A 9668-nucleotide genomic window follows, 5' to 3' on the forward strand; every position below is an offset into this window, starting at 1 on the left:
ACTTTGCTTTTTGTTGTACAAGAAAAACTGTTTGCAATGGAAGAGAGAGAGGGAGAGAGTCTCAAATTGACAACAGGAACAATTGCTGACTGAAGAACAGAGGGAAAGTAAATTGTATTTCAGGGAAGAAATTGACCTATTGACTTTGTTTCTTAGAAAGAACAGAGTGACTTTTCTGGAAAGTTTTAGCAGACAAAACAAATAGTGTAAACAAATAATTTCATAAATTCATAAATAGCTAAAATCATCCACCATCTGTCTTTTGAAACAATGACAGAACTCTAAAAACAACAGAATTAATCTCTGAACCTGCAAGAGGCAAAAAGCAAATAAAGAAAGATGAAACGGAGACAATGAGAGCTGCCGCAGAGAGCGAAGGCACAGAAAAAAAAAATAGATCATGTCAGGTAACCAGTGCAGTCATAACCAACAGCATATTTCCACATTGAGAATGCAAAAATTATTTATACATGAAAATTATTCATACAAACTTGATGGATCATTGACATACCCAGCGGGTGAAAAATGCTTGTGTCTGACATCCTTAAACTATGATCAGGCTGTGTAAAATCAATATCAAGAGATCCATCGTGAAATATTACATGCACTTGGCAGCTTACTAAATATACCATGCTATAAATTATGTTTTGTGGTGTTTTTGGTAGTGATACTCAGATCAAGGTTATAATTCACTTTAGATTTGCCATCGGTTGACTGACTACAGTAGTATGATGATGAGTGAACAACATAATAAATACAATTTTTTTAAAAAGTGTGTATACTTGGTTTATTAGCATTTATTAAACTTTGGAACATGATGAATGGGTAAATGCTACATAAGGATATCTGAGATGATGAAACGGATATTTTTGAAAAATCAAATTGTAGATGCCAGCTCCTTTGAAATGTAATTTGTATTAATGATGGTTTTAGATATTTTTGAAAAACTTTTATAGCATTTCTACAAAGTTTTGATTTGAATGAATCCATAAATGCAAGTAGTGTTACCATCAATTTAGATGCCTTAATCATTACTGTCAAATAGGTTTTCAAACATTTTTCAAGGCTATACATATGTTATCTGTGAAATATACATTTCATATAATGAATATAATCACATTTGTTATTAGAAGCGCAATCATAAAATAGATATAAAGAGCCCAAATATACACCCGGCACAATAAGGCGCAAGATATGCTCGGCTTTTTTTCAGACTAGCACAACTTTAATTTTCACGTTTTTGCACCATGTTGTTTAAATGGCAAATTCATTTGTCCCACTTTGTGGACTGATGGTTGTTCTGGTTTAAAAAGGAGGTGTTTTATGGTGCATTGTTGGCACATTGCTATTTTGAGGAACTGAAACACGTAGATCATGCCATTGACCAATTGAAAGCTGGTCTAAAGTCCAGCACAGAGCGTGTTAGTTATGCGCCTATGCGGGTCCAAGCTTACACATTGCTTAATACACACAGGATGTACAGCAATACACAAATATCTTCACATATGAAAAAAAATATGACAGTAACAAATGACAATGTGCATTTGTATAATGTTATTATAATTAACAGTATTTTATTATATGCATATTTATATTTGTTTTAACAAAAATAAGTTTTGATTTGTCCAGCTGTCGGGATTTGGAGATGTATGCATCACCATATGGGGTATAATAATAGGACATATGTTTGGGTGTAACATTTTTTGACCACACTTCATTATTGTTCATTAATTAGTTTGCTGGAAATTAGAACTGAATTTAGAAATAATTTTGAAACAAATCTTTGCTCTTAAGAAATGAAATTAATTATGTAGGGTAATAGATGTCTTCAGTGTAGTGAGTTTCCACCATTTCCTTATTCCACGAAAGTAAAGGAGTAAAGTAAAGAGTGAAAGTAAAGTACAGAGAAAGAAAGAGACCTCGCTTTATCCTCGCACTGCAGATGGTCTGTTTTCTCGCTAGTGAAGAGTTCAGTTTTTCCAGTTACTGGCCATAGGGAGCACCTGGACATTTCCTGGTGGCCTGACGGTCTATCTGGCCACCCCCCCCCCCCCACTTTTCATAAACAACAGTGTTTATTGTGTTTGTATAAGTGCTATACAGGCATGAATGTTAGATTAACCCATGGTTAAAATCATTTTCATAGCAATGAAAAGTACTGTCAGATATAAAGGAATATTATTTATAGATTTATTTGTCTGTTTGTCTGTCTGATGGAAATGTCACTTCGTGGACAATAGGGATTAGGATTATTATACTTTGTGTATAGTTCAAAGTTTCAGCTTCAGACGGAGAGCAGAAGGATAGAGGCAGATCTTAGCCCTTGCTAAAACAAATAAACACAAACACTTCTTTTAATGTGGCTCCTCCTTTCAGTCTGTCTCGGTCTCACAAAACACCCTCACAATGAAAACACAGCCCTTTGATGAAGGGGATGGGATTAGGATAGGATAGAAAAGAATTTAATGGAGTGGTGAGGATTATAGTCACAGTGCTGTAGGAGAAATTTTGTGTTGTGCTCGTCATGACCATGAGGATTTCTGTTTCTTTGGCAGTGACAGGTGTGTCAAACACAGCCCAGTTCAATAGACGGACCAACAGCTTGTTTGATTGCTCTCTTTTAATATTAGAATTTGTATAAATGTTGGGTAGTCATGGTGTACCATTAGTGGAATGCCTCAAAGGTAACTTTTAGCTCAAAATACTCCACAAATCATTTGTTATATTATGCTTCATTCCCATCATTGAGTGGAAGCTAAAAACACTCTGCGACATATCATACACTTGACACAATGTGCACACCTTACACAATGGCCAGATGTAATGCAAAGGTTTTCTGGTTTCACCCCAATGGGGTGGAAATGTGTGTACACCACTTCCGACACAAATTTATAAAAAATAAACAGACTTAAAAAGTGAAATGAATGATTAGGCATGTGGACATAACACAAAGTGTAAATCAAGTAATAATAGCATGCCAAAGTTAAATATATGCATATAAAATATGTTTTCCCAACAACAAAATTGTTGCTAGTGAAAATGGCAAGTGGCTAGTAACGTTGGAAATCTACTAGCCACAGTGGCTGGTGATCAAAAAAAGCTAATGTCGAGCCCTGGTTATGAACCACTTGAAATCGTCTTATGAGCCATAATCATTAATAAATCAATTAAAATTAATTCTAGCTTGCTTTCACTTTTAGGATGGTTTCTTCACCAAGTTTTATAAATGTGAACACTGGTGCGTTGTTGGCACATTGCTATTTTAATGCAGCTTAAACCGCCTGCTCCACTGATCAACTGTAAACAGGTCTGAAATCAATGGTGCAATGTTTATTTATTTTTGTTATTTAAAGATAGCGTTAATAATGTAGGTGGATGCATTATGCATATTCTGTTTATTATTCAAAGCAGTACACAAACATGTCAGATAATCAAAATGAAAAGATTACAATGTTTAAAAATATTGCATGGGCTTGTTCCATAGATGACAAGCCCGTACAATAGTTTTATACATTGTATTAAACTGTTTCCTCTCTGGAGAAGTGCTTTGTCTTTGCACTTGGAAATTACGTTGTGTAAATAGCGAATCCACAGCATGAGCACAACTGCCTCTTAAAAAGGATGGGAGATGAGACTCTGATTGTTTTAACACGTTATGCCCAAAATGCACCCATGACTCATAAAGAGGGCAGGGAGTTTGTGACATCACAGTTCAGAAAGATCTGGAATATTGTAGATTTTAGACACTGCTTGTGATGATTAAAGCTCCAGTGAAGTGCTTTGAAATGTGCATTTTGTATATGATGTTTGACGTAATCTCAGCAATAACATGAAGACAGGGCAGGACATATAGTAGCTCTTCCCCTGCCTGTTAAGTGTTTTATCATTGTGCCAGTGAGGATGGTTAAGATCAAGCACATCAAATGATAAGCAAATACGACGTGTCTTGAATGGGGTGGGATATGCCACATATAAGATTTGATTGGTCAGGAGATTTGATGAGAAACTGAAGTATGAGGTGATGTAAAAAAAAATAAATAGTTGATTTAGGCAGAAGTGATAAACTGCAAGCTTTGGATGTTTATATTTTCTGAATGTGAATTTTGACACTGCTTTTGGAGATATCTTTACTAACTATCATGCTGATACTGATCTAAAAAATGTTTAATTTCACTGGAACTTAAAAAATAAATAAATAAAAGGAGCTGGATTTTTTTAATCATTATAAGCTGGTTGTTGACACACTGTGGACGCAAATCAGTGTTCAAACACTAGATTTATTTTAAGTGGTGCTTTGGCTTCATTTTTTTATGCTGCTTCAGCAGGAAATTATACCACTTTAAGTTGGATGCACGCTGTATGGATTAATTCACAAATTTTGCAAATCCTAAAAGGTTGCTCTGATTCTAGGCCAATATCTGAAGTGTTTGATTGCTAGTTTGACATGTTTGCCAACAGCTGATTAATGGCCTTTGTGATTGAATTTCAACTCCAGTGAAATTTGGATAACGATCCACCACTTGCTCCACATACATTTTCAAAGATGAGTCTTGATTAAAATGATTATTCATTGTATTTGTTTACAAAAAATCATTTCATTCTGTTAGCTCATTGACACTGAATTGTATTGTGCTGCTGATGTACAATTTTGAAATGTCCGTTTTTAGGACTGGGCAATTTGGCTTAAAATAATCTCGATTAATTGAACATTTTAACTCAATTATGATTAATGAACAATTATTTGCTTTGTTTTATTTTTTGACAGGTTTTGTACAGTAAATATGCTCACATATTACAAGTAGGTGATTTCTGAATGAAGGGTACATTGCTTGATTTTTTTTTTATTTTTTATTTTTTAATAATTGAAGGAATCACACACTATCTACTGTCTATGATTACTTATTGAACATCAATGTTAAACAACTGCAATTAAATCATGCATTGCCTAAATTGAACTTTTTACTTTTAAAAAAAGTTAAAATAAATAACATGCACTTTTAGACATTATTTTCAATGTTTAGTCATATTAAAAAGTAGAAAGTAGAGCAGTATCTCTTCCAAATTAAATAACTCCTGCAAACAATATTTTAAACACTGCATTTCTTGCATCTTCTGTAAAGAAATATTTTAATGTAAATAATAATTTTATCTCTCAGACATTGTCAATGTAGTGCAAAGTATGGCTCAAGAATGGGTCCATTTTCCTACTTGACCACAGATCAGATGTGGCTGCAAACCCTTGACTCCACACATGGTTGGGAAAGTAATTGAAAAAATGTACCTGGAAAAATTAGATCAATTAAAGGTTCTGAATGTCGATTTCAATTTTTTTTTTTCCATTAATCACCCAGTCCTATCAATTTTAGTGTCTGTTTTAGTGTCTGTTCAGTATCTGTTTTAAACAGGTCTTGACTGTCCTACAGTTTGGCATTAATGACAACTGAGATCACACATTCTGACATGTCTTATGGCTGGGAACATATTTGTACATTCTGACAGGCAGCAGTCATAAGGGATTATTATAATTCGTACAGTGTGTACCTGGCTTCGGGGTCCCTCATTCAACTGTTTTCTTTTTTTTTTTTTCTTTTTTTTTGCATTTCTATATAGTTTTATTTTATTTTTTATGTTTAAATATTGCAGCCAGTAATTTAGGGCTGTTTTTGTAACGTAGTTTTGGTAGTAATTGCCATCTGGCACTTTCTTTGCTGCTCTTTTTTTTTTTTTTTTTTGTCAGTTGCATTGCATTCCAAACACTAACCGTTTAACCCTTTGCTTTTACACACTGTTAAAGGGTTATGAAACACCAAAACTCATTTTTGAGATGTTGACTATCTGTCCCTCCATCCATCCATCCATCTATATATATATATATATATATATATATATATATATATATATATATATATATATATATATATAAAGAGTGTAACGATACGTGTATTCGTATTGAACCGTTCGGTATGAGACTTTCGGTTCGGTACGCATTACAAACCGAACGATTTAGACTAATATCTAAAAAGATTCAAAATATAGTGTTTTCAGTGCAACAACTCTTAACAAGGCATCCCAAATGACGTGACATGCTGCCTTCCCCGCCCACCTCCAAGCAAACACTACTTCAGTCAGGCACATGCTTCACTAGCTCGCAAAATGGCTAGTAACGTTAATGTAATCCTCCTATAACCAACAGCGGGTCTGGAGTTTGGGAGCACTTTGGTTTCTCTGTAAGTTATGAGGGTGATGGCAAGAGAGTGGTGGAAAAAAAAACCAATAACATCTGCTATGACAGTAAGCTATTTTAGCGGTAATATTTGAGCATGTCAGCTCATTTACACTGACATCACGAAATCACGAACTGGAATTAGATAAAAACTGGACACGCGCACTTTATGCAACTGTGTCCGCAGCATTCAGACAGGCAATTCTTACAGATTCGAACAGGGCAAAGCAAATCCCCGAGGCGATCAGTACATTTATAGCTGTCTCGAAATTGCCCTGATGTCGTGCGACCAGTTTTCACAGCAAAATGCGCGGTATTAGGAGGCATTTACGCATCAAGCATCTTTGCACCTAAAAACAAAAACGCAGCACTCAGCAATGGTTTAAAACAGTTGACATGTCAACTTGCTGCAGTAAACAAACCCCGCAATGCTTGACTCACCTTTAAGCTCTTCTTATTGGCCCACTGTGCTAGAACAGAATGCGAATGGATTGGTTAATATCATCTGTCTATCACTCAGTTTCGATGACAGAGAGGTACAGTCGCAAAAAATGTAAAGGTGTGGATACGAGAGATTATTAACAACACTGGCAGATTTAGTTTTAAAAACCACCTAAAGTTACTATTAATGGCGTATCTGATCAGTGATCATGTAATGAATGTCAATCCAGCATTTACACTTTTCGAAGAGTGGATAAAAGACTTCCAGTGTTTAAAGTCCGCTGTAAAAATGACTAAAGCATTCACTGTAAAGGCGGTGGGACGAAGTTTTCAGGCAATAGTGTTTGCCACTGAATCTACACATTTTAAGCACGAGATGTTCTAACGTTATTTAATTATCACGATGCTGTCAATCGTGCGACTGGCACCACGTTCACTATCGCTAAAGAGCATCCATTCAACAAGATAAAACTAATATTGCAGCTCATGAAAAGACCGTTACTGCTATTAAGATGACGTATGCAAATAATAAGTTATATGTCAGTATCATCTGTGCAATATCAGACACCACCCGTGAGAACAGCACAGTTATTATTGTTAATTCAGTTCATCTCATTCACGTCAAGCAGTGCGAGCAGGGCCGGGAGCGCATGCAGATTTTTGTTTATTTGTTAGTTGTGATTAGAGAGTTAATATATAATAGAATGTTAATATAAAACGTGTAGTAGTGGTCTGTGCCAATAGCCTAGTGGTTAAGTGCGCTGACATATAGCACCCTGGTGCTCACGGCGACCCGAATTCGATTCCCGGCTCGAGGTCCTTTGCCCACCCTTTCCCTCTCTCTGCTCCCAATACTTTCCTGTGTGTAACCTCCCACTATCCTGTCCAAAAAAAAACAAAAAAAAAAACGTGTAGTAACGGTGCTCATAATTGTTGGTGGGTGCACCCAAGTCTTTGAAGGTAGGAACGCCGGTGCTACCTAGAAAAAAGGTTGATTTCAAACCCTGTGAGACCTTAATCTGTAGTGGAAATGTCTGGTTTCAAGAAAATGTTAAATGTAATAGAGCCCCGTTACATTATTCCTTCATAAGCCCATTTCAGTCAGATAATTCCTGCTTTCAGATCCACTAAAATGGCAGGTGACAGTCAAATCAAGCAGATCTGTGCTTTCTGAAGAAAAGGTGGACGCTCATCTTTCTGAAAATGAAAAATTACTTAAATGTAGATTGAAACTGAGTTCCATATAAAACTAAATTGTTCTTTTCTTTTTATTTGTTTAACTACTCCAATATTACATTCATTTTTTTATAGGAAGCTTTTTGGTTTTGAGTATAAAGATGGATTTGTTTTATTTATGGCTAAGCAGAAACCCCAGAAGTATAGCTCTATCACTGTTTAAAGTAAAAGAAAAAAAAAAAAACAAGATCATACTTTTATGATGTTAGTTTTAATACATAAAAAAAAAAAGTTAAATCATAGAAATTCTCTGGCTTTTTTCTTTTTTTGCTGTATCGAAAACATACCGAACCGTGACACCACTGTGTCGTATCGAACCAAACCATTTTTGTGAACCATTACACCCCTAATACACCACCTTATTTGGATTACAGTGCCCTGCTAACACACGACATAAATACGTTTGTAAGGACATTTTTTTTTACCCGGGCATCTGGAAATGGTGAAATGCGGATTTGCCGCTCGTCGTCTTTTAAAAATGAGGCGGTTCCAGTTGGTGTTGATTGTCCTGTCTCTACAGATTTGGTAAGTGTTTAATCAGTGTTCTTCGTTTATGTTTATTCAGAAACAAAGCTAGTTAGTATCATCAGGAGTACTCTTTCTGTTTTTAAAGACGTACTTTAGTCAAAATGATTTGGTTAAGTTTACAGTGCGTTAATATCACTACAGTTTTATGGACTGAAAGATCCACTGTAAATACTGCTCTCTGAGTGTAAACATGTAAACCTCTTAATCAAACTATTACCGTTGTGTAGGATTTTTGCCTAATTTTGTGGCAGGATAGTCTATACACACATGGCTTTCTGACACTACCTACCGAGTGCATGCAAGCATGCAATATCAAACATTACATTAAAACTACATTCTTCCAGCAGTTCCTCACATCCAGTATCTCGTTTGTCATGGGGAGCATGCATGAAATGTTCCTGAATGAAAGTGAAAGTTCCAAACTGCAGTTAAACAAATTAATAATTTGGGTAATAATTCGATTACTGATGTGAACACATAGTCGCTGTCTTTCTCCCCTGCATCTGTGTGTTTTGCCTCTGTGAAAATCAGCGCGTCTGAACTGAAACTACCATTTTTATGCAAACCCTTTCCCTCCCCAGACACTCCCACCTAAACATAGCTGGACTCACTTTCCTGACTTTTTTCAAACTGTGAAAACACCTTGCTGAGACAGAGGGGTTTTGTGGTCCTTTAAAGTTCATGGCTTTTTCAAATAGATTACTTTCTTGGTCACAGAATATTCATATGTTTTGTTTAGATGAAAAGTATAGAGTATATGTCTTTTGTTATTAGTATTAGTTTAATGTGCACTAGCTGTTGTGGCCCATCAACTCCGCTCTGTGTGACGCATAGCATGTGCTCAGAGTCCGGAACAGTTTTTAATGCCATCGTTTTCCATATGCAGTATTTTGCAAATACTTGCTATAACAGTCCACTAAACAAGTTCATTATCAGCGCAATTATGCTGATCCATTGTTAAGCAGTGAAGCTATTTCAAACAGCCAACATAAGGAAATAAATATATGAAAATATGCAAGATGGCATCTTTTTCAGCTCGTAGACAAATTGCAAACAATAAGTGAGTGTTCATCAGAAAACAGGCAGAGGTGGAGCTTTGGCCGATTGCTTTAAAGATTAAATGCACACTCATATGCATTTTCTCTCTTCAGAGGAAGTGCTGTGCTGCTGACTGTGAGTGTTTGCCCCTTAGTGTGCTCACGGTGAAGCATTGGATTTTCATGAAGTGTAAAAGTCTCTA

This window comes from Danio aesculapii, chromosome 14 (assembly GCF_903798145.1).
Source record: "Danio aesculapii chromosome 14, fDanAes4.1, whole genome shotgun sequence".
NCBI classification, from domain to species: domain Eukaryota; kingdom Metazoa; phylum Chordata; class Actinopteri; order Cypriniformes; family Danionidae; genus Danio; species Danio aesculapii.